Source organism: Natator depressus, chromosome 6, assembly GCF_965152275.1.
Source record: "Natator depressus isolate rNatDep1 chromosome 6, rNatDep2.hap1, whole genome shotgun sequence".
Taxonomy (NCBI): domain Eukaryota; kingdom Metazoa; phylum Chordata; order Testudines; family Cheloniidae; genus Natator; species Natator depressus.
Genome location: NC_134239.1, coordinates 22,517,811 through 22,545,456, shown reverse-complemented (window position 1 = coordinate 22,545,456; position 27,646 = coordinate 22,517,811). Strand labels below are relative to the sequence as shown.

General features: G+C 48.2%; 1 protein-coding gene across 7 annotated transcripts in view; it reads left to right on the top strand.

The window, feature by feature from the left end:
- Positions 1-27,646, top strand: part of SLC25A22 (solute carrier family 25 member 22) — an 86,796-nt gene that overhangs the window by 9,537 nt on the left and 49,613 nt on the right. Inside the window, exon 2 of one of the 7 annotated variants that reach the window (XM_074954774.1) lies at positions 8,523-8,633. The exons of 4 other annotated variants lie outside the window; for them this stretch is intronic. The gene's annotated coding sequence lies outside the window, so the exon portion shown is untranslated. Of the gene's footprint in view, positions 1-8,522; positions 8,634-27,075; positions 27,207-27,234; positions 27,371-27,646 lie in introns of those variants that run through there. 2 more of the 7 variants (XM_074954778.1, XM_074954776.1) reach the window with 2 other exon arrangements.

Below are 27,646 nucleotides of genomic sequence, written 5' to 3'. Positions count from 1 at the left end.
GACCTGCCTGACCGCTGGTCTAAATTAGAGCAGCCACAGGGCTACTCCTGCATACACTCTAGTCTGAGAAACAGACTATCCGGAGCACAATGTGTCCAGGCCACACCTCCAGCATAGTTCTCATCTCCTGCCTGTGTCGGGGGGGGGGAGGGGGTGTCTACGAACAGGGCTAGTGCAGAACCCTTCCACTAACTCCTCAATGGCCAGGGAGGCCCTCTGCACAGGGTGTATTTTCAGTGGGCTGTTAGCACCCACTCTAAGGTCCCTCATGTGTGCTGCCAGAATGGCATAAAAGGTCATTAGCATAACTGTGAGTCAGGCCCCTCCGGTGTGTAAAGTCAGAGGCCTAGGTTTGTGAAGAGAGAAATTCAGAGTATTTTGTGAGGTTGTCACAGGCTGTGGAGATAATGTGTAACAAGCTGTGGTTTGGAATGCTCAGGGCTGGCCAAACTCTCTAGTGAGCGCACTTAATCTGTGGTATACATGTTACGGTGGAACATAACAGTCTGTTCAGAATCGTCTCCATTATTTCTTTTTCTCTGGACCATTTCATCAGAGACAGACACAGCCTCTCAAGGACCTAGCCCCGCTCCCATCTGACTTTCTTAAAAACTTCCCCCTGGAAATGGCTGTGCCCACCACTGGTGTTCCATAGACTGGGAAGAAGATCTCAGCTGGTGTAAATAGGCATGATTCTGGGAAGTCAGTGGAGCAACTCCTGTTTGCACCACTGAGGAACTGAGCCATAGTGTGAGAATCATTAATCTATATTAAAATACGAATAGAAATCCAAACAGTATGCAAAGAGAATATTAATTTAATGATCAGGCACTTCCAGTTTTGGGTGCCTAACGTTACAATTGCCTATGGAACCTTAATTCTACTTCCTTGTATGTATCCATAATGGCAGACTTTAATTATTGAGGAATAGCATATTATATGTCCGATGCTTTTCCGTCTATAACTATATGTATAAGATGCTGTGTATGCATGTAACACTTTCAGTTCTCTTATAACTGCATAAATATTGATAAATAGCAGGACCCATGTATTATACTAAGCTGCGGCAGGCCACTTTTCTTAGGTGCACTTCAGAGAATGGGGCAATTAACTGCCAGGCTAACTTAGCTGCTCACATATGCACAGCATGTGTTTTCTCAGGTGTGGTGCAGATGCTCCGATACCAAGGTGATGTTAACCTTATACAAATCTTGAAATAGATGGTACCAAGGCATTTACCTGGAAAGCTAAATGAGCTGCAAAATTCAGCCTATGTATGGCAGCATATTTTTCCCTGTTACTTTGTGTTGTGTGCTTAATATGTAGCAAGTTGTGTGTCAGTATGGCTTACTGTGGGGTGTGTGTGTGTGGTTTTTTTTTGTTTTAAATGTAAATAACTTTCAAGGACTCTCTCTGGCCTTTCTGGGGGAAGACCAATTGGTGCAAATAGCATCTTTGCTTGTCCGAACTGGTGCAGCTACGCTGCTGGTTGTGGTCTGGGTAAATACCCAGTGTAGACCAGGCCTAAACTTGTCTCCTCCCAAACTCTGCCTTCTGCAGGGTGGAATTTTCTTGTGATCAGGTCTTATTGTATGGCTGTACCCCACAGAAGTCATAAGCCTCAAGGAAGGGAGTTGGAGTGAGATCCACCACTGCTGTCAGCATCCAACCGAGCTGTGAATTTCCATGGGTATCAGAAAGTAAGACTATAATAACGAACAAAGTATTTAACTGGAGGAAGAATGAGGCAGGGTGTGTGAGAGCACAAGCTTATCTGATTCCACATCACTCTCTGCAAGGCTTTAAAGAGGCCATCAATAATTAGTGAGCCCTACTGGTTTCCTGGGGACATTAAGTAATGGAATAATTCAAGCTCCTCTTCTTTCAGTGGTGCCTGTAGCTCTGAAAGCTCATTCTCTGGCCTCTCCTTCAGTGCGAGGCCAATCTTCAGCTGATGTGCACGTTCTTTGTGTGTTGTGGGTGTTCTTTTCCCCTGCCCCCTAGGTTGCGTGGAGTGCCTCGCTCTGTCCGGTCGCAGTCTGTCCCAGTTTATTGCTGAGATACTCAGAGTTCAGGTTCTCAGTCGCTGCCATGACAGCAGGGTGGGCTGAATGTTTCATGGCGGGTGGTTAGGACTTGCATGCACAGTGCCTAGTTATTGTGAATGGTAGCCCGTAGCTATTCCTGCTACAGTCTGAAAAAATATGTATGCATGGTGGAGTTGATGCCTCAGGGGTCTGGTAAGCTGCAGACTTTCATCTTTGCGTCATGAGTTCAAATTTAGGCCAGGTCATTAGTGATCAAGAGTTGCTGTGGGTGTCAGATGTTAAATGAGTTTGCTAGTCTTACTCCACTTCACCTTATTCAAAGCATCATGGCCTTAGCTGGCTCTCTTATAGGCCACCTCAACAGAGGTGGGGGACTGAATGGGCCAGGAGACAGATCTCCTTTCTCTTGTGCAGGAGGGATACCAGGTCAGAGCTGAGGCATTTTTGGCAGGCAGGGTGCATTCCCTTGCAGTGTTGCTGCTTGTAATTGGTCTGTGGGTAAACCAGAGGACTGCAGTCTGCAAGGCTGGGTTCTGTGTGGCACCTCTGTCATCCGACGGGGTGGGCCTTCCATTGTTTAGGTGGGCCTCACCCACTACTCCCAGTCCTCAACTAGGCTGGGATCTTATACCTGCACTGCATGCTAATAAAAATAACATGGTAGCACTTCATAAATAACACTGCTTTGCACAAACCCAGAAAACCTAACTGCGAATATGTAGCTTTGCTCTGCCCGGGTCTCTCATCGCTCACCAGCATGGAGGCAGATCTTTGTTCAGGTTATTTAAAGGCAGAGATAAAACTGAATTGCTTGGCTTTGCCAGGTAGCTGTGTGCTGCGGCTTTAACTTTGCAAGATCACTCAAAATCAAACAACACTGATTCTGATTTTTTTTTTTTTTTTTTTTTAAAGCTCTCACTGTCAGTGGCTTGGTTTCCTTTGGGCAACTTCCCTTTACATGTCTGCAAATATCAACTCTTGAAATACTTACTTACTTTTTCATATGACAGCTGCTTCTGCTGGGATTATTGCTTGAGAATGGATGTGCACACTGGAGTGCATGTTTATTCTTTGACTTCGTGTCAGAGGGGATTTGAATGATTTTTTTTTTTTTTTAACCGGGGCTATTGAGGTCTCAGATTAGAGCAGTCCAATGCGGTCTCTTTGTGGGGGCAGCAATGCGATTTGATGTTTGTTTCATTAAAACCCTTTTATATTGTAATTAGCTCCTGCCCTTGTTTTCCACTGCTCGGTGCTGTTGTCCCTATAATGCAGCTGGATGACCACACGCTTTCAGGCCTTCCTGTGCCAACATTCTGCCAGTGCTGTCTGTTCACCTGTGGGGTATCATGGTTTCCTGGCCTGACTCTCCCCCTTCCTAGGCGTGAACGATTTACTATGTGCTTTCTAGCCAGAAGCCTATAGGAAAGAAAAGAGGGGTTGGTACCAACCAGGTTCAGGGGAAATGCCCTGCTGGGAAGCCCATCCCTCTTCCCCTCCAGCTGTTGAGATTCTTTTTAGTGATCCAAATTCAACAAACCACTAAAGCACGTGCTTACGTCCCATCAGAGTCTGTGCTTTGCTGGGCAGAGGCTAGAGTGCTGGACTGTGTTTCGATGTGCTCTGGGCATTATTACTCTTTGCATTGCAGTAGCACCGGGGGCCTCAGCCAAGGCCTGAGCCCCATTGTGCAAGGGACTGTACATATACTTAGGGAAGGACAATTTCTCTGCTCCAAAGAGTGTACAGTCTAAATAGATAATATAGACAGAGGGTGGGAGAAATAAAGGATTATCCCCCTTGTTTTACAGATGGGGAACCAAGGCGCACAGAAACTTGCCCAAGGTCATAAAGGAAGTTTGTGTCTGAGCCAGGAATCGAACTCAGATTTCCAAAATCCCGGTTCCACTGGCTTAACAGCAAGACTGTTCCCTGCCTGAAAAGGAGGTGCCCAGTTAATTTAAGCCCTTGCTCCATGTTATCTGGCTGCTGTTGGAGGAGAGCAGCTACCCCCCGCACTGCATAAGGGAGAAGAAAATGGCTGTTTAAACGCTAAACACTGAGGATGGAGTGGAGGTTAAGGATAATCTAGGCATGGCCCAACATCTAAACAAATACTTTGCCTCAGTCTTTAATGAGGCTAATGAGAATCTTAGGGATAATGGCAGCATGACAAACGGGAATGAGGATATGGAGGTAGATATTACCACATCTGAGGTAGAAGCGAAACTGGGACTAAATTGTGGGGCCCAGATAATCTTCATCCAAGAATATTAAAGGAACTGGCACATGAAATTGCAAGCCCATTAGCAAGAATTTTTAATGAATCTGTAAATTCAGGGGTTGTACCGTATGACTGGAGAATTGCTAACATAGTTCCTATTTTTAAGAAAGGGGGAAAAAAGGGTGATCTGGGTAACTACAGGCCTGTTAGTTTGACATCTGTAGTATGCAAGGTCTTGGAAAAAATTTTGACGGTGAAAGTAGTTAAGGACATTGAGGTCAACGGTAAATGGGACAAAATACAACATAGTTTTACAAAAGGTAGATCATGCCAAACCGACCTGATCTCCTTTGAGACGGTAACAGATTTTTTAGACAAAGGAAACGCAGTGGATCTAATTTACCTGGATTTCAGTACGGCATTTGATACGGTTCCACATGGGGAATTATTAGCTAAACTGGAAAAGATGGAGATCAATATGAAAATTGAAAGGTGGATAAGAATCTGGTTAAAGGGGAGACTACAGCGGGTCATACTGAAAGGTGAACTGTCAGGCTGGAGGGAGGTTGCGAGTGGAGTTCCTCAGGGATCGGTTTTGGGACCAATCTTATTTAATCTTTTTATTACTGACCTCAGCACAAAAAGTGGGAGTGTACTAATAAAGTTTGCGGATGACACAAAGCTGGGAGGTATTGCTAATTCAGAGAAGGACTTGGATATCATACAGAAAGATCTGGATGACCTTGTAAACTGGAGTAATAGTAATAGGATGAAATTTAATAGTGAGAAGTGCAAGGTCATGCATTTAGGGATTAATAACAAGAACTTTAGTTATAAACTGGGGACACATCACCTGGAAGTAACAGAGAAGGAGAAGGACCTCGGAGTATTGGTTGACCACAGGATTACTATGAGCCGCCAATGTGATATGGCCGTGAAAAAAGCTAATACAGTCAGGTGAGGTATTTCTAGGAGAGATAAGGAGGTGTTAGTACCGTTATACAAGGCACTGGTGAGACCTCATCTGGAATACTGTGTGCAGTTCTGGTCTCCCATGTTTAAGAAGGATGAATTCAAACTGGAATAGGTATAGAGAAGGGCTACTAGGATGATCCAAGGAATGGAAAACCTGTCTTATGAAAGGAGACACAAGGAGCTTGGCTTGTTTAGCCTCACCAAAAGAAGGCTGAGGGGAGATATGATTGCTCTCTATAAATATATCACAGGGATAAATACCATGGAGGGAGAGGAATTATTTAAGCTCAGTACCAATGTGGACACAAGAACAAATGGATATAAACTGGCCATCAGGAAGTTTAGACTTGAAATTAGATGAAGGTTTCTAACCATCAGAGGAGTGAAGTACTGGAACAGCCTTCCAAGGGAGGCAGTGGGGACAAAAGACCTATCTGGCTTCAAGATTAAGCTCAATAAGTTTATGGAGGAGATGGTATGATGGAATAACATGATTTTGGCAATTAATTGATCTTTGACCATTTGTGGTAAATAGGCCCAGTGGCCTGTGATGGGATGTTAGATGGGGTGGGATCTGAGTTACTACAGAGAATTCTTTCCTGGGTGTCTGGCTGGTGAGTCTTGCCCACATGCTCAGGGTTTAGCTGATCGCCAAATTTGGGGTCGGGAAGAAATTTTCCTCCAGGGCAGATTGGCAGAGGCCCTGGGGGTTTTTCGCCTTCCTCTGCAGCGTGGGGCACGGGTCACTTGCTGGAGGATTCTCTGCACCTTGAAGTCTTTAAACCATGATTTGAGGACTTCAATAGCTCAGACACAGGTGAGAGGTTTATTGCAGGAGTGGGTGCGTGAGATTCTGTGGCCTGCGTTGTGCAGGAGGTCAGACTAGACAATCATAATGGTCGCTTCTGACCTTAAAGCTCATAGACTCATAGACTTTAATCTTGCAGCAGTTGCTAATGTAGGATCACCTGAGGAAGTTTCCTACTTGTACCTGGTAGCAGGTGGATTTTTCAAGCCCTGAACTCGCTCACTCTCTCTGTATCCCCACCCTGGGATACAGAGGCCACCTCTTGCTGCTGCCACGTTCTTCTCCCTCTGATGTTTCATACAAGACGCCTGCACTCACTGCATGCAGTGGCAATACGGTCTCTGCTCTTCCAGCTGGGCGAGGCCACTTTAGCTGCGTTTTTGTTGTTCTCCTTCCAGGAAGATTTATTAACTGTCTCTGAGGCACCGTGAACATGAAACTGTTACTTCTAGTTCCAGCTCCCAGACAAGTCCTGCTTTGGCTATAAAGTAGCATGGAAAGGGGGGTGGAAAACCTGATCTTGGCAGATGGAGAATACAGGATCTTGTGAGTAATTCAATCTGTTTAAACAGCTGATCCCCTCTACCATTGTGATGAAGGGAAAGTGAACTGTTCAGTGAGCTCTTCCTCCCCCAGCACGGAGAGGAGGGAGAGTGTGCATCTCTCATTTTGCAGATGGGGGAGGGAAAGTGAAGCACCAACATATTAAGTGACTTGCCCAAGGTCACATAGGAAATATGTTCTAGAGAGCTGGGAATTGAACTCAAAGCTCCCGTGCACTAGTCCAGTGCCGTACCCACAGGTTCATCCTTCCTCTTTGGGCTCAAAAAGGGGCTCGCGGCGAGCCAGGCCGTAACATGGGGCTGTATAGTTGTGCCAATAGCTGGTGGCTTGGTAGGACCCATGGTTTGGTCCAACTTATGTGAACTGGGCAAAGCCATGCTAGAAATTGTTTTGGAGCCAAAACCCCTCTCCCCCCCCCCCCTTTTTTTTTTTAAATTTTTTTTATTTAAAGCATAGTTCTAAGTTTTTGGTGATTGGTCTTTAGGCCAGACAGTATCTACAACATGGTTCAATAAAGACCATGTCTGAACAGCGCAGTCACACATGGCTACTGTATCAGTGTAACTGGGGCCTTGGTGTGGTGTTTTTGTGTTTTGTTTACCAAGGCTGCTGGGAGGGGGAGACAGAACCTGCTCAGAGGCTCATTGATGTCAGTGCAAAGATGTATGTGGTCAGGCCCCCAAGAAGCCTTTCACTTTGAGGTGTCTGGTTTCAATCTGGCTCAGGGCATTAACAACAGGAGTTGGTTACTGCGCAGCGGGGGGCCGGGGGCCAGTGTGAAGCAAGTAGGCACACCAGCCACTAGCATGCCACTGGCCCTTGTGAGCACTCTTACAGAGCGGGCAAGGATTGGAAGGGGGAATGGAGCCTGAGCAGCCCTCTTTCCCCTAGAGCGGGTGGTATGTGCAGGGCCTGGCAAAAACATCGCTACTGTCTGTCGCATACTTACTCTGTGGGACAAGAGATTTCAGACTCCTCTGTTGTTAATCAAACTCTTTTCACTTGTCTACTGGCCAGTGGAACCAAGCTAATGACAAAGGGGAGCCACCTGGAGAAATGTGCCCTGTCTAAGAAACATGCACTGGGGTGGCTTGGTGTCTCATGAGATATGCTAATCATGGTAAAATTCCTGGCAATGGGTTCAAACACTACTGTGCTGTGAAAGACACTGGCAGGACGGTTAGCGCCCTTGTGCCAGGGCAAAGAAAAATCCAGCCCCTTAACCATATGATGGTGTCTTTTTTCCCAGTGTATAAAGTAGCAGCTAATTTGAAAAAAGTCTTGTGTATTTCACTGCTGTATTCTCTGAGCCTTTCAAGTGCACAATCTACACTGGGAAACTTGTATGTACCGAATTGGGGAAATGGCACTCTTCCAGTAGAGGAAGTCTGGCACAGTGCACAGAATGGTCATTGAAGTACACTAGGAACGGGGTAGAAGGAGCAGGCGCAACAGTGCTGCTGTAATGCCATCACTTTCCATCTTAGATACTTATATGGCCTCCATTACTGTCGTATCTCAGCTCCTCACAATGTATTTATCCGCCCAGCACCTCTGTGAGGTAGGGAACTGCTGTTATCCCCATTGCATGGAACTAAGGCTCAGAGAGGTTAAGTGACTTGCCCAAGGTCATGCAGGAAGTCTAGGGTGGAACAGAGACTTGGACTTCAGAGACCCAGGTACCAGACTAGTGACCTGATCACTGGACTGTCCTGCCTTTCTACCCTCAGTCTACAATAGTGTTGCAGCCCTGCAGAGTGATTTGATGCAGGCTGTGATAGCGGGGAGCCTGGCTCCAAGCACATGCAGCGGCAGTGGTGCCGGTGCTTGTGCATTATTGCAAGCACGCTTGTGTGTGGCTGTGGCTATAATAAGCTGTTTCTTAAAATTTCTTATGTTGCAGCTCCATTTGCAGTGGCTGTTGCAGTTTCAGGGTAACTGCACCTCTACCCCTCCACCTCGAGGTCCACTCCAGAAGTGCCTCGTCAGATCTCCAGTCATCACCTGTCTCTGGGTAGGGATCTCATCCCACTCTCTTCTGCGTGGAGGTTTTAAGGCTGCACAGTGATATCCGAAGCAAGCCAGTCTGCCTAACAGCCAGTGCCTGTGCCCTTTCTCTCTGAGGTCTATGAATGGTGTGTTGTCCGCAGTTCCAATTACCACACAGCGCTTTCTATGCAAACACCTTCATGCTTACGGTAAAGGCATTCCAGAGAAAACAACCAACTGATTTAAACCTACCAGGAGCCACCCATCAGTTCTATGGGGCCCTAACAGGCCTAAGTCTTTCCAACCCTGCTCTAATGGCTGCCCCCACAGCCCTTGGATAGAAGGGCCTGTCCATTTGCTGGATCAGAAAGAAGGCTCTGAGTTAGTTTAAAGGCCGACGTTTTATGCTAAAAGCCCTTTCTTTCTCTGTTGGTCTCTGACAGCCCAGTTTGAACCAATATATGCGAACCAGTCCGAGGAGAGGTACCTCTCTGAAGGTATTTACAGCCTGACTGATTCACCATAATCACCTCTCACTGTTTTTGGTTACCTCAGGAGTTCTGGTCCCGCTCCCCTCTGGAGCTGCAGAGAATCCCCCCTCACAGTGTTACATAAACTTCATGCAATATGGCCCCCAAACATACGGCATGGGATCAGTGCTAGTGCAAACAGGACACCTGTGGTTTTGAACAGCGTCCTCTGACCTTCCTCAGAGCAGAGCTAAATGATGCAGTGGTGGGAACGGGCGTACATGACAGCACCTTGTCTGAACTAGAGTTTCCAGCATTGGTATCAATGTTGCAATTCATCTAAGTGTTTATATGGCCCTCTGCTGGAATATTTGTGCCCCTCACAATTATTAATAGATTTTTCTCCTCACAACACCCCATTTTAACAAATAGGGAGCTGAGGCAGCGTAGATGAAACAACTTGGTCAGAGTTGCACAGGGGGTCTTTGATTGGGAATTGAATCCGGGTCTCCTGAGGTCCAGTACGCTGTCCAGTAACACCATCCTCCCTACCCCAGCCATGAGAAAGCTTAAGAAAAGTCTTTTTGTCTCAACGTCTGACGAAGAGGAAGGATAGTCCAGTAGGATGAAGGATGGCCAGTTGAGGGCAGGGGTGAGGGGAGGACTTGGGACACCCTGATTCAATTCTTTGCTCTGCCAGACTCCCTGTGTGACCTTGGGCAAATCACTTGAGGTGCCTAACTCCCATTGATGTCAGTGGGCGGTAGATGCCTAAATACCTTTTGCAGATCTTGGTCTCCCAGTATCTCAGGTCCCCATCTGTAAAATGGGGATAACCGTGTGGCCCTGCCTTACAGGTATATTCTGAGGCTAATGCATTAAAGATGGTGAGGTGCTTAGATACTATAGTAATGTGGGCCAGGTAAGCACACTTTAATGCAACACACCTAAGGTAATCTCCCTTTTGGGGCATTTCACTTGCCTTTTCGGTTTTATATTGCTCCTCCAAAACAAACCTGCCATCCTGCATTTTAGAGACCAGGTATGTGAGGTAATGACTTTTATTGGACCAGCTTCTGTTGGTGGAAGGGACAAGCTTTCAAGCTTCACAGAGCTCTTCGTCAGATGCTCCATGAAGCTCGAGATCTTGTCCCTTCCACCAACAGAGGTTGGTCCAATAAAAGATATTAACTCCCCTGTCCGGACCAACACAACTACAGCAACACTGTAACCATCCCACATGTTGCCCATAAGCTTCCTTTTCAGCCGACTGGTGAAGAAGCTCTCAGCCTGTGTGCGTATGCAGCTGGCTTTCTTGTTAACCTGTCTCATTCATTGGACCTGGCTGTTGTTTATGGGAGCATTTTAAATCAATTTGTGCTCGTGCAAAATTACCCTGCATTGACCTGACCCTCGTTGGCTGGATAATCTATGGGAACAGTCTTATCACTCAGTTTGCCGTCGGAAGTTTGCTTGACCCAAGTAGCTTTTGTCTTTCAGTGTAAGTTTTTTGCAAAAACCTGGGGATGGGGATGCACCGACCACTCTCCTTCCTGTTCTTTGCATATAATTAAGAATGCAATGGAAAGGGCTCAGATCCTACAGTAACAAGTGCTGTAGATAAATAACCACAACCAGCCTCCAGCTCTTCCCAAAGGAAGAAGTGATTTGCAGAAATATTTCAACAGATGGTCTGAATTTGGCTCTGCAAGAAAAGATGGCACAGTGACTGCAAAGCCTGGTATGTGAGCGTATGCATGAGCCAGGCTCTGCTTACTGCTGGAGCTCCCTTTGCTATGTTAAGGACGTGGCATGGGGTGTTTATAGTCCCCCTTTTGGACTTATATAGCATTGAAGGGATGGGCATGCTTACTCAGTATCTGCAGTGGTGCAAAGGCATTCTTGAGCTGCTCTTTCCAGGCAGATCATGGTAATCCATAGTCTGGGGCAGACCTGGTGACACTTTGAAAGTTTGCACACACCCTCTCAGACAGGCATATGTGCACCCACGCTCCTGGGTGTCACAATACGTTCATCCATCAGCTCAGCACAGATGTGATACCTCCTACATGTGGATTCGCCGATCCCAAAGGATCGTTTAACCCACATGTAAAGGTGTTGTACATTTGGATCTGCTGGAAAGTCATAATAATTTTGTTAAAGTTTTAACAGCTTTGTGTGACAGTAGTGCCTAAAACTCCCGGCTGAGATCAGGGCCCCGTTGCGTCAGGTGATGTACAAGCACATAGTAAGAGACAATCCCTGAAGAGCTTGCCATGTAAATAGACATTGTGGGAAAAAGGGAGTATCGATATGCCCATTTTCCAGATGGGGAACTGAAGCACAGGGGCTAAGTGATTTGCCCATGGTCAGGAAGTCTGTGGCAGACTGCTCAGTCTATTTCCTTAACTGTGAGATAATCCTTACTCTGTTGTTAACACAATTGTCTTATGAGCGCTAATATCAGATTTAATAGGGTGGTTATTGTATGCTGTTTAAAAACTAGGCTGGGTGGTCTAGCGCAGTGTTTCTCAATGATTGGACCTGTGCCGGTCCCTGAGATTTCCCTGATGCAGTTTAGGAAGGCAGCAGGCTGGTCGCTGGTATCAAAAAGGTTGTGAAACCCTGGTCTAGAGGCTGCAGCACAGGGCTGGGAACTGAGAGAGCAGGTTCTTGTGCAAGCTTTGAACAAGGGGATAATTTTGTAAAAACCCTTGAAGATACTCAATGGCGTGTGTAAATGTATGTATGTATTATGCGGAACCTATTTATTGAGGATCAGCAATCATGTCAAAGACAAATTACTCTGGTACCTGGGAGATAGGGGGCATTGGCCAGTACATGTGTAATTTCAGACAATAATTGTCATATCTGATTATTGATGTGTAAAATGTGTCCCATATCTACTTTCACTCAATATAGGAAATGTGCTTAAAGCAAGAAAAGATCCTGTATCCAGGACTGTGCGTTTTGTTTGTCTGTAGCTTTTATCGTATACTGGAAAGAGCTAAACAGCTTGTCTGCTTTTAAAGACCACCAGAGAGACTGCTATTTCACAGCACTTGATGTGTGTGAGAGAGAGAGAACTCAATGAATCGCTTTGACTCTGGATTCTCTGGGATAATCGGATTTGTGCCACTGTAGTTGCCTTGGAAATACCAATGGTTGGCATAGAGATAGTATCCATAGGCTTCCCCTGAGTAACCGCTAACCTCTTTAGGGAGGAAGTAACCAGCGCGTCGCTGTTTGATATGCACTTAGCTAGGAGCCATTTTGTTGAGTTCCTAGGCAGCGTCAGCTAACAGTGGAGATGGGAAGAGAACCATGTGATGTTGGAGAAGAGCAGGTACGCTCCTGTACCCATGAAACAAAGGGCTTGGCAGACTCAGTAGATTCCTGTGCCATCCTATATCCCCACCCCTGCAGTTGTATTTTTCTGTGGAAGGCTAGAGCAGCTGTGGCACCTTCTGAGAGGTGAGGAACATTGAGACTGCCATATTGGATCAAACCAGTGTCCTATCTAGACCAGTATTCCTCCCCATCAGTGGGGAGCGCCAGCTGTTTTAGAGAAAGATGCAGTTCACAGTTATTAGATAACCTGCTCTCTGGGGAAAGTTCCCTCCCAACGTCCAATTGCTAGAGGCTGATGCCTGAGGGTTTATACCCTTTCGAAACTCTTGGCTGAGTTTCCTTAACCCTTACTGGTGTAACTCTGGATGCCATTGTTATCCATATAAATGTCCAGTTCTTCTCTGAATGCTGCTGAGCTCGTGGCTTCAATGACCTCTTGTGGCAGAGAGTTCTGCAGGCTAATCATGTGTTCGCTGCGTTTCTAGGAGGACTGTTAGAGGCAGCTGTCCTTCTCTGCTGCACCCTGCAGTGGGAAATGCAGGCCCGGTGGGCTCTGTCTCTGGATTTCGATTTAGCAGTCCTTTTATGGAGTCCAAGCTCTGCTCCATGATACCAGAATTAGTGTTACATCTTTATCTGGAGTTATTTATATCCTGTGGCAGACAGCACTACTTTCTATATGGCTGTTCTCATGCTTACTGCAAGTACTTCCTCTAAAATAAAAAAAATTAGTAAAAAATTTGTCCTTAGTTGCATCGAATACTTTTTTTCCTTCAGGTTTCTTTTTATATTTAGTTCATAATGAGCCTCCCCACCCCCCAGGAGAAAACCTCTCTTTTCTAGAGGAGGAAAGCGGGTGCTAGGTTTGAAAGGCCTTCCTGCCTCGGGGCTTGTCTGCACTTAAAATGCTGCAGTGATGCTGCTCCAGTGCTTACGTGAAGATGCTGCCGAGAGGGGTTCTGTCATCGGTGAAGGTACTCCACCTCGCCACGGGGTGGTAGGCTGGGCCAATGGGAGAATTCTCCTAGCACTCTGCCCTGGGGGTTAGGTCGGTTTAACTGCATTGCTCGGGAGCGTGGATTTTTCGCACCCCTGAGCGACGTTGTTACACCAATGCAGTTTCCTAATATAGACCAGGCCTCTGTCTCTCTCATTCGGGGGTATTTTGTATTGACTTCAGTGTGCCTTAGAACAGGCCCTTTGGAAAGCAGATTATGCAAACCAAGGCTGCTTCCTTAGGCTGTTCCAGGGGAGGAGAGCAGGTTGTGAAAAGGGGACACACGGACATACGGACACCCTGCCCCGCTTCTGTCTCTCTTTTTTGGAACGAATGAGGGAAGTCTTGGGGAAGGCTGTTTCTCTCTTCCTCATGAGATGAGGTAGGAGATTGCAGTGCTTTTGCTCCTCCCCCCCCCCCCCCCGGCCCATGTGTGTAGTGTTTTCCCTCTTAGGAATTGTCCCCCCGGGGAGCTTTATGCTGGTGTAGTTACACCTCTCTCATTATGCCGGTACAACTCCCCAGGTTGTCACTCCTATTCCAGAATAAAAGTGACTTTTTCCAGTTTAGCATAAATGGCTTCCAAAGAGACATAAGCTAAACCAGGGAAAAAAAAAAAAAAAGCCCTCTTCTGCCAGAGCAAGTGTCTACATGGGAAGTTATACCAGTATAACTATAATGGTTTACCTTAAACCAGTATAACCACCCATGTAGACAAGCCTTTAATTACAGTTTGCAAGCTCCCTCTGAACACTGGACCTCAAAGGGCTGCACTGTTGAAATGTGATGGGAAGACTTTGTTCGCCCAGAGGGTCTCAGTGTGGTGGCTGTTGGGTTAGTTTATAAACCTAGTCACATATAACTCAAAAGGGCAGTTTATTTTAATAGAGCCTCTTTCCCCACACCTCCCTCTCTGGAGAAGACACTCTATAGATCTAGGGGGGCGCCATTTGCTTCCAAGTGTTGTATGGCAAGGTCACAGACAGGTGACTTCTGATGCACCTTCTGCAGGAGCAGAATGCAAACTGTTGTAGGCCCTATATCAGGGGTGGGCAAACTTTTTGGCCTGAGGGCCACATCGGGGTTGCAAAACTGTATGGAGGGCCAGGTAGGGAAGGCTGTGCCTCCCCGAACAGCCTGGCCCCTGCCCCCTATCTTCCCCCTCCCACTTCCCGTCCCTGACTGTCCGCCTCAGAATCCCTGACCCATCCATCCCATCCGCTCCCAGGCCCCCCCACCCCTATCCAACCCCTGCTGCTCCCTGTCCCCTGACTGCCCCGACCCCCATCCACATGCCTGCCCCCAACCGCCCCTGTTCCCCGTCCCCTAACCACCCCCTGTCCCCTGACTGCCATCCCGGGACTCCCCGCTCCCCTCCCCCTTGCCGTGCCGGAGCCAGCCATGCTGCCGTGTTGCCCAGCAAGAGTGGCGGGCCAGAGTGCTGGCGGCACGGCACGCTCAGGCTGCGGGGGAGGGGCCGGGGGCTAGTCTCCCCGGCCGGAGCTTAGGGGCCAGGGAGGACGGTCCCATGGGCCGTAGTTTGCCCGCCTCTGTCCTATATAAACAATGGCTATTTTTCTTTCATACAATGGAGTCGCTTCATACGTGCATTTAACTTACGCGAATTCAACTATACGCGCTTGGCAAAAAAGAAAAATAACAATGACTCACGGCGGTGGAGTACTGTGCAGGATTTGATGGGAGAGCGCTCGGGGGTCAATTTATTGCATCTAGACTAAACGTGATAAATCGACCCCCGCTGGATCGATCACTGCCCACCGCATCTCGCCGCGCTGAGTGTGATTCTAGTGTTTAAAGGTACGTATTTTTCGTACAACATGGCCCCTAAACGCGAGCCAACTACTTCATCTGGTTCTCTACCGAAGAAACGGGGATCTGCTCCAACGCCGGAGGAAAAACTGGCTGTGTTGGACTTATTGAGAATGCAAACTGTATGTCGGTCTCCAACATGGCGCGTAAACATGGCCGCAACGAATCTATTATCCGTGCCATCAAGATTCGAGAGAGAAATTCGTCAAGCCGTGGCATCAAGTGCTCCAATAACTGCTAAAGTGACGAGCCAGGTGCGTGATAAGACTTTAGTGAAGTCTGAAAAGGCATTAAACTTATGGCTGGAAGACATGAACCGTAAACGTGTGCCTATTGATGGCAACACGTTGCGAGAAAAGGCTCTTAGCCTCTACACGCTGTTCAAACCTCCTGCCGAAGCGGGACAGTGTTCTGATGAGAAGGAATTCAAAGCCAGCCAAGGCTGGCTTAACGGTTTTAGGAACCGCTTCAACCTCAAAAACGTGCAGACTACTGGTGAAGCTGCATCTGCCAATGAAGAGGCAGCAAAAGCCTGCCCCGAACAATTAAAGAAAATCACAGAAGAAAAGGGTTATCTTCCGGAACAAGTTTTTAATGCTGACAAGACTGGGCTCTTCTGGGGAAAAAAATGCCCAACCTCACTTACCCTTCAAAATCAGAAAGACAAGCCCCTGGCTTCAAAGCAGCTAAAGACTGTGTGACTATGACTGTGTTTTGTGGCAATGCGGCTGGGCATTTAATAAAGCCGGGCTTGCTCTACAGGGCTGCAAATCCCCGTGCCCTAAAAGGCAAGAACAAAAATCTCCTGCCTGTGTTCTGGCAATCCAATAAAAAGGCTCGGGTGACGGCAGCATTATTTCTGGACTGGTTCCACAAGTGTTTCATTCCGGAGGTCAAGCGGTACCTCGAAGAGAAAGGACTTGACTTTAAAGTGTTGCAGATTGTAGACAATGCTCCTGGCCACCCTGAGGCACTCCGGTTTGCGCATAACGACGTTGAAGTCGTCTTTCTCCCTTTTTTATTCTTTCATTCTTCCGTGTCTCTCTCTTTTTGACTGTAGGCGATTTTCGCCTTACGTGCTGACTTTAGAACCTAACCCCCGTGTAAGATGTGACTCCACTGTATTTCTTGGCAAACAATGGTGATTTTTAAACAAAGAGTACCCCATGTAAGTATTTAAGGTCCGAGGACGTCTCCCTACCAGATCTGAACTGCTTTAAAACTAAGGGCTCGTCTACGCTTCAAGTGCTACATGGCACAGCAGATGTAGATGCTCGCTAGAGTGACGGGAGAGGCTCTCCCGATGGGAGAGAGGAATTCTTCTGTCCGCCTAGCGCTGTCTACAGCGGAGGTCGTCGGCTTGACTACGTTGCTCAGGGGTGTGGATCACGGGATGCAGCTGTGGCCTCACACGGCAATGGTAGGATTTTGCAAGACAGGCCACAAACATAAAGGTTGTTGCCCTGTAAGCGCATGGTCACGCGTCCCCTTTCTAGCTTTCCAGGGACGGTCATGTGGAGTCAATACTGGAACTGCCTCTGTTCATGAGTGCATTGCGTCATACGAGTGCCCATTCACAGCCTTGGAACTGTCAAGGTCTCTAGATAATACTTAGTCCCGCCATGAGTGCAGGGGACTGGACTAGATGAGCTCTCGAGGTCCCTTCCAGTCCTATGATTCTGTGGTATTTTATGGGAGGGTTAATGTCAGCACTTTTTTTTTTTTTTTTCTTTTTTCTTCTTTAAAATGCTTTATGATTCCTGTGCTCTCTTCCTTCTCAAGAGCTGGTGCAACCGTTTTTCAGGCCTACGAAGCGTCAGTTCTGTGCACAGCCAGGTGCTTGTGGTAGAGGAACAAAGTGTGTGTGTGTGTGTGGAGGGGCTCTCTCACTCCATTCAGTCTCCCAGGCCCCTAGGGACCATATGAGGGCATGCTTTAGGAAGTGCTCTGTGTATGCATTTCCTTGGAGGTGTGAAGAAATGTGGCCAACCTCCCTTCTCACCGTTACACACACCAGGGGGAGGTGACAGCACTCAACGAATATAGTCATGGTGTGAGCAGAGCTGACAGAAACACTTTTCTCTCTAGTGATGGTAGAATTCAGGGATCTGGTTACCTCTGTGTTAGAGAGAAGAGAGGCTGATGGGATTGCCTGCTTTTCCTGCCAGGGGAGAGGGGGAGCCAGGCCTGTGCTCAGGAAATCCTGATTTGTTTTTCGAGTCTAGGAGGCTAATCCCCTTTTTCCACCCCACTCCTACATATACCATTCCCATGTGGGCATGTGAACTGAGGTTAGAGATCCCCATTAAACAGCAGGGTTCAGTATAAGGCAGGGGTGGGCAAAATACAGGCCGGATCCAGCCTGTCTAACATTTCTGTCCTGCTTGCCAGGCTCTTTGGCTGCCCCCTCACAATCTCCAGGCTGCTAAAAGTCCCGTGGCGCAGCGGGGTGCTCAGGCAGGCTGCCTGCATGCCATGGCCCCACGCTGCTCCTGGAAGCAGCCGGCTGCTGGCACCATGAGGGGGAGGCGGCTCCTCCCCCAGCACCATCCTCACAGCTCCCATGGGCCGGAAACCGGCCCATAGGAACTGTAGGGGCGGTGCTTGTGGGCATGGGCAGCGCACGGAGACCCGCTGTCCCCCTCCCCCCAAGGGGCGCACAGAGACGTGCCACGGTGCCAGCAGCCGGCCGCTTCCGGGAGCGGCGTGGTGCCACGGCATGCAGGCAGCCTGCCTGAGCGCCCTGCTGCATTGCCGGCTGGGAGCCACCTGTGGTAAGCGCCTCCGGGCCAGAACCTGCACCTCCCACACCGCACCCCACCCCCGCTGCCCCAGGTCAGAACCCCCTCCTTCACCCAAACTCCCTCCCAGACCCCCTCCATTCATATAGTAGAAATGTGCCGCCCGTGACAACTTACCAAAATTCATGGAGTGGCCCCCCTGCAACAATTATTGCCCACCCCTGGTATAAGGGATTGGGATCATTGATCAAGGTCTGTTGCCCTCTGCGTCTGTGTCTGCATCGGCCCCCTTGCTGTTGTATGGCATCGAACCCCTGAGACTCAGACAGGTGATGGGCAGCTGGCTGCTCGATGCGGGACTCTGAGGCCCACCGGAAGCATTAGTGCAGCTTGTTATGGTGATGATGTCCAATGGGTGCTCTTTTAAATTCTCTCCTCATGCAGTCACCATTGCTGTATGTCTCCCAGTGCCCCCTAGGGCCCTCTCCCTTCCCCATCTGATAACATTGGCAGGCCTCTCGGTGCTTCCCTTCCCCTCTCCTTTATGCAGTTTGAAGGTGAAAGTTGATGTGTCTGTGGCACTTCTGGGACTTGAGCACACATGAAACATTGAGTCTGTGTGTGCCGTGGCGGGGGAGTTGAGGGAAGAGTATCTATCTGGATTAATTTATTAGTGATTTGAAACTGTTTTGACTCCCTTCTAGCCATAAACTGCCAACGAAATGACCCCCCCCCCCCCCAAAAGCCAAAAACCCTGTACCCCATGCAGAGTTTTTTATGCCAAAAAGGGAGAAGAGCCAGAGTCCCCATTCAGTGCACAAGGGACTTGGCTGTTGCTATTGATTATATATGGCCAGTGCACCGATATTGCAGCAGTATAAAACCCTAAAGTAGATGATAAACTGCTTTGAGCTCTCTAGTTGGAGCACATTAGAGAAGTGCAAGCAATTAGCATAATTCTGAACATCCACACACCCTGTTACGCTGATTGAAGATTAGGACCGGCTCCCACATTGGTGGTGATTAAAAAAAGAAAAAATGCATCTAGGCTACTGCTTCTCCCCCCTGGAATGGGATTTTCAAAGTGTCCAAATTATTTAGGAGCACAAGTCCCATTGCCTTTCAGATAGCTCTGGGGTAGACATCCGGGGTGGGATTCAGGGATAGGGTGCCCCTAGGCTTTACTTAAACAGCGTTAGTTCATATAGGCATTGTCTAGACTAGGATTAAAAGATGTAAGAGTTACCAAGTTAACTCAACCAGTTTAGCAGGTGCTGTTAATATATAATTGCTTTGTCTTGTCTAGAGTTCTGGAAAGCGTTAGCTAGAGTGCGCCAAGTAACGTGATTTAATATCAGACCTTTAAATCCTAGTCTAGACAAGATTGTTTTCCTCTTGTGCCATTCCTCGATACCACTCACAACTGGGTTTGTGCTGCCCTTTTCCCTAGGGCACACTGGAATTGTTTGAATATAATTCATAATAATTCTTAGGTCAGTAAAGTACACAAGAACTTGTGTGTCTTAGTAGCCAGGTTAAGCGGATCCTATTACCTAATAACAATATCCTCTTTACTCCTTGGCAGCAGTGCACACCAATTGTTCCTGCCAGATATCTAGGTGGAGACTCAGGGTCATCAAGTTTTGAAGTGGGTGTGGGTGGGTCGGTGTGTGGGAGAGAGAGAAAAACACAGAGCTCATGATGTTGGTGAAATACCAATATGTGCAAGAGATGAAAGAAGCTTTAGTGGGAATTTGCTGAATAACTAATTCTCAAGATATTTCCGATATCACCTTCAATATATGTTAATAGACTTTAAAGCCAGAAGGAACCAGCCTGATCATTTAGTCCTCCTGCAGAACACAGACCATAGGGGATAAAAATAGAGAGAGAGTGTTTGCTTGTAAAAACTTTGAAATAAAGAGTTGAATCTTGTGCTGGCAGGGCAATGGACTAGCATTAGTTCTAATGTCTCCTTCTATCTCTATTTACATGAGTCTGTACACAAAGGATCATGGCCTTATTGGGCCCACAGTAAGGCTATATCTACACTAGAAAAGTTCCAGCTGCCGCACTACAGCTGTGCTGCTGTAGTGTAAACGCTTACCACAGCGACGAAAGGGGTTCTTCCATCCCGGTAGCAAACCCACCTCTCTGAGAGGTTCTTCCCTTGACCTACCACTGTCTACACCAGGGTCCAGGCTGGCTTAACTACATTGCTCAGGAGTGTGGATTTTTCACACCGCTGAGCGATGGAGCTGGATCGACCCAATTTTTTAGCGTAGACCAGGCCTGAGTTGTCAAAGTAGCCAAGAGGATAGGCAATTTAGTGGAGGAGTTGGCTCACCAGCATTTAGTAGTACAAGGTGGGGTGGGGCAGGAAAAAATGGAGACCCATCCCTTTTGCCCCCAAAGGGAAGTAGAAGTGTGTTCAGTTGGGTCACACAGGGGAACATTGTCCTCTTCCACTGCAGTGGAAATCTCATTGGGTGGTGTGGTGAGAGAGAGATGGCATTGCCTATGGTGTTGACCCTGTTGGAGAATGTCTGCTTGTAGGGGTGGAGGGAAACACCGGGTTTGGGGCAGGGCAGGGAAAGATGGGTGGCAGAGATGTGGGTGAGGTTAACAGAAAGTATCGATCCCTCGTTCCTTTCTTTTGGTGCAGTGCTGCAGCAGCAGCTGCGTGTCCGAGCTCTTGCTGCCTGATTTGTAGCCCTGAATATTTGTAGCAGTAGCAGAGACTGTGTCTGGCATTTGGTGCTGTCGTTCAGCATCTGCCAAATGGGATAACATAGGGGTCAAAAGATTTATTATTTTTTCTTTTTTAAAAGAAGGAAAATAGTTTTAAAAATAAGCCTTATACCAGACTGTAAACATCATTGTGGGCAAATGTTCGTGCTTGTGAGATGGCCTGGCTTTGGCCGATGGCCAGTGTGTGAGCTTCCTTTGTACAACTCTCTCTGCAGTGCTCCTAGCTATCCCAGTTCTGCTTATGTCCCTCAACCCTGACCTGCACAATCCTCTGCCCTGGGCCCCTCCACCAGCTCTGCCAAAGCACCCCAACACTGATCTAAAGCGCTCCCAGCCTGCTCCCCTCCACCAATGCACCCCAACCCTGACCAGTAGCACACACTGCTAGTCTAACCTTAATACTCTCCTGAGTCAAGGCTGCCAGTTGTGTGCCAGTAGGGCCTAAGATGGGGTCTGACGCTCATGACCATTTGTAGTTAAACCCAAGACTACAGAGGTGAAAGGCTGGTGCCTCTCTATGGAAGCTGACTGGAGAGCACTTAGCCCTGAGAAGCCCTTCTGAGGGCATTGGGCGCTGTTCCTGATGAGATAATGCAGGGATGCCTGCCAGAAGTGAAGTTTAGTCTTCTTGATGGGGCCTTTGAAGCCCTGTTTTTGGAGTACAACATCCAGCTCTGAGCCAGGATCCTTATCTTGTCACTCGTGGGGAATGAATGTGGCCTTTGACTCCTGGAGATCTCAGCTGGGTGGCAGGGCTCGCTTCAGCATGTTCCTACTCTAAGTAATGAGCTGGAGGGAGACCCTCTCTTTATACCAGGCTTCTTGGGTTTTTAATGACTTTTATATCTTGATTGTATTAAAGCACTCAGGACATTTTTTTCTGGCTCTCATTCCCCGGCTTTTCGTATACCCCTGCCAGTAGCCCCTTGTCTATCTTTTGTGACCACAAGAATCTGAATAAATGGTCTAAGCCGCTCACTCTGCATCTATGCCAAACCCTTCCTAAAGTAGCTAGTTAAAGGGCCCCAGTCAGTTGGTGTGTCTGTGTCTATTCATTTTGGGTTTTACTCTCCATGGCCTGTCAGACCCTCTCAGAATATTGAAAAAGAAATGCCTTTTCTTACCAGCTTTGTTTTCCATTTAGCAAACTTCAGTTTCTCTATTCACCAGTCCCCTTTCCGTCCAAGCTTCTCATAAATCTCAAGCCACAATGGTTTTCTTTTGTTTAGCTCCTGGCTCACATACTGGGACGACACTGGGAATGGGGTTGGTTAGTTTAACTTCTGCTCCCTCTGCTGGATCATCAGGCACAAAATAATGTAGGACCTATATAAACTTTTTGGCTACCTTTTTAACAAACTTCATCTCTTGGCAATGATAGTGAATTAAATATATGTATATTTTTAAAATCACCATGGTTGCCAAGAAATGGAAAAGTAATATGTATTAGATTTTGCAATCCAGAGGACTTTCCTTACTGTTCCTACTTGCTTTAAGGTTGGTTTAAAACAAATGTGGTGCTTCAACTTCTGGTGTTGTTACAGCTCTGACCTTGCATCACAACGTGACTGAGGATTTTGCAAGAAGAGACACACGTGAGATGTCCTCCTGGCTCTGTAACCCCATGGTCACATGTATCACATTGCTGACACTGGGCACTATCATGACCCTTTCTCTCTCACAGGTTCTGGGCAGGGTAAAGGACCTGGTAGGTGAAATCATCAGTTTATTAACCAGTTGAGTGCCACTCACAGGAGAAATGATTCTGTCTTCATTACCTGCCTACCACATTTCATCCCGGGGGTCTCAGTGCATTATAAGTGCATATATTAAGCCTCTCTGCACCCCTATGAGGAAAGCCTTCTTATTCCCATTTTACAGATGGGGAAACAGAGGCACAGAGACCAGGATTTTCAAAAATGACTAGTAATTTTTGGGGTGCCTCAATTTAAGGCCCAACTTGAGATGCCTTAAAGGGGGCCTGCTCTTTTGGGGGTGCTCAGCAAATCACAACTCCATCTTTAAAATCTGGGGCAGGGAGGTGAAGGAACTTGCCCAGATGTCACAGTGAGTCTGTGGCAGAGCTGGGATTACACTTCAGCCATTCCAGCTGCCAGTCATGTGCTCCAGCCACTGGTTTTACGTGCTCGGACATCTTGGCATGTCCGTGAAGCACGAACTGTGTTGAGTCTGCGGAACTGAATGCCTTTAGAACACGCAGGTTCTCAGCCTGGGGGTTGTGACCCTCTCTCCCACCTCCGGGAGGACAAGACCACACTTTTTTTCCCTTCTTCTTCTTTATGGCCAGATGGGAAGGGTGGGTCCCCTGGGACTTTTTGGTTGTAACATTGCCTGGAACAGGTTTAGGGACCCTGAGATAACAAGTCTGTTTAGGGGAGGTGGCGGCAGGAGATCTGGGCAAACTGTGACTTGCTGTTTTGCAAGTCTCCAGCCTAGAGTTTTGACAGCAAATCTGCCCCGACATTTCTGGCTTGGGACTGAAGGGCAGCCCTCCCCTGTCGGACAGCCTAAGGGGATCACCCATTTGAAAAACAGGGAGGAGAAAAGCCTTGTAAAGGAGATGAGGGAGAGAGCTGAGCTACCCAGGTGCTGCAGGCCTGGCCTGTGGGCAGGGTGTGGTAGGGAGCCTACTGTGCGTTGCTGCTTAAGCAGCATCCCTGCAGCTCCGGTGGGCAGAGGCCTTCCAGTGGCTGCGCTGCCCCCTCTTGCCCAGCAGCCAATCAGAAAGCTGCTTTGCCTGACACCTTCCCCCTCCCTGCTACCTTCAGGGACTTTGGTCTGTAACTGCCTCAGAGCAAGGGCGGGGGGGGGGGGAGGAGGAGAGAGAGAGATTCATTCCCTGCTTTCTACTCCTTAAAGACAAAGTCTGTACAGAGATGTCCCGCCCATAACCTTTGTGCTTCTGATGATGTGTGATGAGTTCACATCTGCAACCCCAAAAGCATTTTGTAAATGCAGCATTTGGTGTTTGTGCTGTGGAGAGGTGCGACTCTGTAATGCAAGGGGACAATGCCATCAAGCGGTTCAGGGGGCATCGGTATTTTATTATCTAAGCCCCATGAGGTGCCCAGCGCTGTGTGCGACTCAGACACTCTCTGCTGCACAGAGCCTACAGTCTGAAAGGCAGCTGGCACTCAGGAGGGAAATACAGATGAGGTCATTTCCTTTTTTCTTTTTAAAGTATCACGAGAGAGCAGTGCTTGATTCACCAGGAGCCCCCAGGAGAGATTTCTCAGCACCAATAGACAGTGGTCTGTTATACAGTGAGAGGATAGAAAGCTTCTCTCTGGAAACGTTTTCAGTTCATTTACATTCCCAAAATGTCATCGCAGCAACTGTGTGGTCGCCTTACTATTTAGTGAAGCTTGGCAGGGTGTCTGCGGCTCAGCATTATTGGAAAGGACTTCACTTTAAAATACACAAATGGATACAGTGTAAAAGGATACCATAACCACATCCCTACCTGCAGGTTTAGGATGGATTGAGAGGCATCAAGTGGAGGGTCAAATGCCTCCAGCCCCCAGGAATTGTGTAGATTAACCCAGTACCCTGGAGGACATCATTGCTTGGATAAATGGTGTGAAAGGGGTGTGTGGGAAAGTGGGTGTGTCTGATCTAATTTAGTGCTAATTAGAGGTGCTGGCCCAGTAGTCCTGGAGACTGAAGGCCTCTCTTTAACCATAGCAGAAGCATCAGCAAAGCAAGAATCCCCAAAGCTGTGCCCTGCAGGGAGGCAGGATGCTATGCCTCAGAAGGTTGTTTTCTAGCTGTCACAGCAGACTTGGTCTCTCTGCGGGGACTGCTCTCACTTGTGCCAGTTGTGCTGAGCACACGTGTCCTAGGAGTTGGGCTTAGATCACCACCTCACTTCTCATGAGCCATTGCATCCTGCAGGCCCAGGCCACAGTGCTCTTGTGTGTAAAATCTTCCCATCTCGTGGCTGATCCCTATGCTCCCTGGCTGTTCCTGTGCCAGTTTCCATCTCCTCTTCCCCACAGTCACTCTCTGAGTCTGAACGTTGCTTCTCGGTATTGTCCTCTCCTTCTTGGGAAGTGGGTTTGTCTCTGTTCATAAGCTACAATTCCAGTGATCCAGACCTGGTTTGGATTGGTTCAGCTATCTGATTGCTAGCCCTTTCCACCTGACATTCAGGTTAGTGTCCGATTGTACTGTACCAATTAACCGGTGTCATTGCCGATCAGAGAGACACACCAGCTGAGTGTGCTCAGTGGGCTAACCCCCCCCCCCCCAGGAGCTAGCTGCAAAACTTGTCTTGAGTAGCCAGGGAAAATGAGTCTGGTCTCCCCCTAGTCCCAGTCTTTCCACATCATAAAACATTTTCAAATAAAGCAACAAGATTAACCATCTCCACTCAAGTGGCCCAAAGGCTAAGGCTTTGTCTACGCTATCAAGTTTTGGGTCAGCAAAACTTATGTCGACACCCCAAAGTTGACAAAACAAAAATCGCCAAAGGGTGTTCACACTTGCTCCCTCTGTCGACCGATCATGTCCACGTTGTGGGCACCATCATTGACTGCGTGAGCAATGTACTGTGGGTATGTTGTGGGAAGGCCGAGCTGATTGCTGCGTATCTTGGGTAGCTCCATGAGCTCTCGGTGCTGAGGAATGTCAAAGCAGCACAGCAGTCTCCCCCCTCCGCCCCCCAACCCCCCACACCCCTCCCCATGACAGCAGTCTGCCTACCTCTGTGTTCCTAGTGCAGGGCAGAACAGGAGCATTCCAATCATAGAATAATCATAGAATATCAGGGTTGGAAGGGACCTCAGGAGGTCATCTAGTCCAACCCCCTGCTCAAAGCTCTTTGCTCCCCAAACCAGAGCAGCACCCTCAGCTGTCAGATACTTCCCGCAGCTTTGAAAGGGGAGGGGCGTGTGCCTGCCAGGCAGCAGAGATCAAAACACTGAGCAGAGCGATCAGGGCAGGCATTGTGGGATACTGGCGGAAGCTGGTTCTGTTGACAAAACAAACAGCAGCGTCTACACTGGCTCTTTGTCGACAAAGGGAGGGGAAAAGAAAAAAGCCTCTCCTAGGGGTGGAACGTTTTTGACGCCGAAACCAGGCATTTTTCCTGACAAAATTGACGTTGCCTTGCACTGTGTACACTCTCATTGTTTTGTCACAAAAAAGCAGTGTTTGGTGACAAATCTTGGTAGTGCAAACACAGCCTGTGGCTATGGTTACCCTACAGCTTAAGTCAACATAAGTTATGTCACCCATGGGTGTGAATTAGCCCCCCTCCTTGTGCTACATAACTTATGCCGATTTAAGGACCAGTGTGAACAGTGCTATGTTGGCGGGAGAGTTTCTGAAGATTGGGCTCTGGTTGGAATCCTCTTGAGCTGGGAACGGGTGTGCAGGAGAGCTTCCTTGGTTTAAAAACTGGCCTGTGGGTTAGTCCCATTTTTGGGGGGGGCCAGGTGCAGGCTCTGCAGAAGAGACCTTGGTGACCAGTGCAGGTTTTGCTGATCTATTCTGCAACACTAAATAGGCATCTCACCCAGGTCATCCAGAGAATGACTGTCATCCTCACAGCATAAAGGTGTGTCAGATGATGCCAAGTGGTGACCCATCAGGGTTCTGGGGCTCTCCACAGTACACCTGGACATTAACGCACTGTCACTTCAGCAGCGCTGGCAGGTTAAGGCAGGTTCAGACAGATCAGCTGATCTGGGCCCTACACTTCGAATGGGGGTTGCCAAACTTGGCAAATCTACCGACCCTGGAGGGAAGTGAACAGATGGGTCCGAAGGAGACCTGAATGTTTGCAACTGCAGCACTTCCCTCTCTCTGACTGGTAATAGGTTTGGGAGCCCCCAGCTCTTCAGTTGATACAGTTGTGTGTCACCTAAATCCAGGCCTGGTTAGTGTTCTAGACGGAGTAGAGGTGCGTGGCCTGATGGAAGGAACATGGGGCTGAGGGTTAGGAACTCGTGAGTGCTAACTCCATGCTGACACTTCCTCTGCTGCCTTGTGTGTGCCACTCAAGCCCTGCCACTTCACTTTACCCATGGGGACGACAACTACTTATTAACCTGTCTCTGGAGGGCTGTGGTGAGAATCAGCCGGCTATGGTTTGCTTTGAATGGGACATGCGCTACACAAGTTTCAAGTGTCTTTGATCACCTACTAAGGTCATTGAAAGTACCGGAGGGTCCCAGCAAACTCCCCCATGCCTGTTCCTCCCCCTTGCCTCTCTCCACACAGTGGTCTGTTTGAACAAAGAGCATTTGCGCACACACACATGCATACACACAGAGTGGACTGTGGTTCAGTGATAAAGCACTTTCCTTCTTGTGATAAGGTGAAGGGAAACAAGGTTAATAACCAGCCAGGTGCACAGGGATACGCTTGCACCAAAGGGATCAGAGGTACTAAGGTGACAGTCCCTGAAGAAAACTGCTTGCTGACTTGAAAGGGTAAATTTTGATGCAAGGGGAACTCGGTTGTGGACAGGACATCAGAGATCAGTGCATGTGGTGGCAGAGAGATCGTGTGAGAGGAATATATTAACTTATCTTCTGTGAATATTGTCTCCTGGCAGACTGCATGGAGGGCCACGGTGGCATTTGAAACTGACTAGGTTTGTGTTGTGATGCTACCTAATGTAGCCAGGTGTGGTGGTTCCATCTCTGTGGGGCTGTTTTGGGGAGCTAGGGGTTGGAAAGGTAGGTTAAAGGTGAGGTACAGACTTGCTAGAGAGGTCCCCTGAATGGGGTTTGAGGTGTGGACAGCAGAGGGAGGTCGGAGTCTGGTTTGGTGTGTAACTCCCTCTCTCGCTAAGCAATGCAAAGGGAGCCGTTTGTAGCTGTAATGCAGAGCGGTGATCCGATCCAACGCAGCCTTCACAGGATGCTGG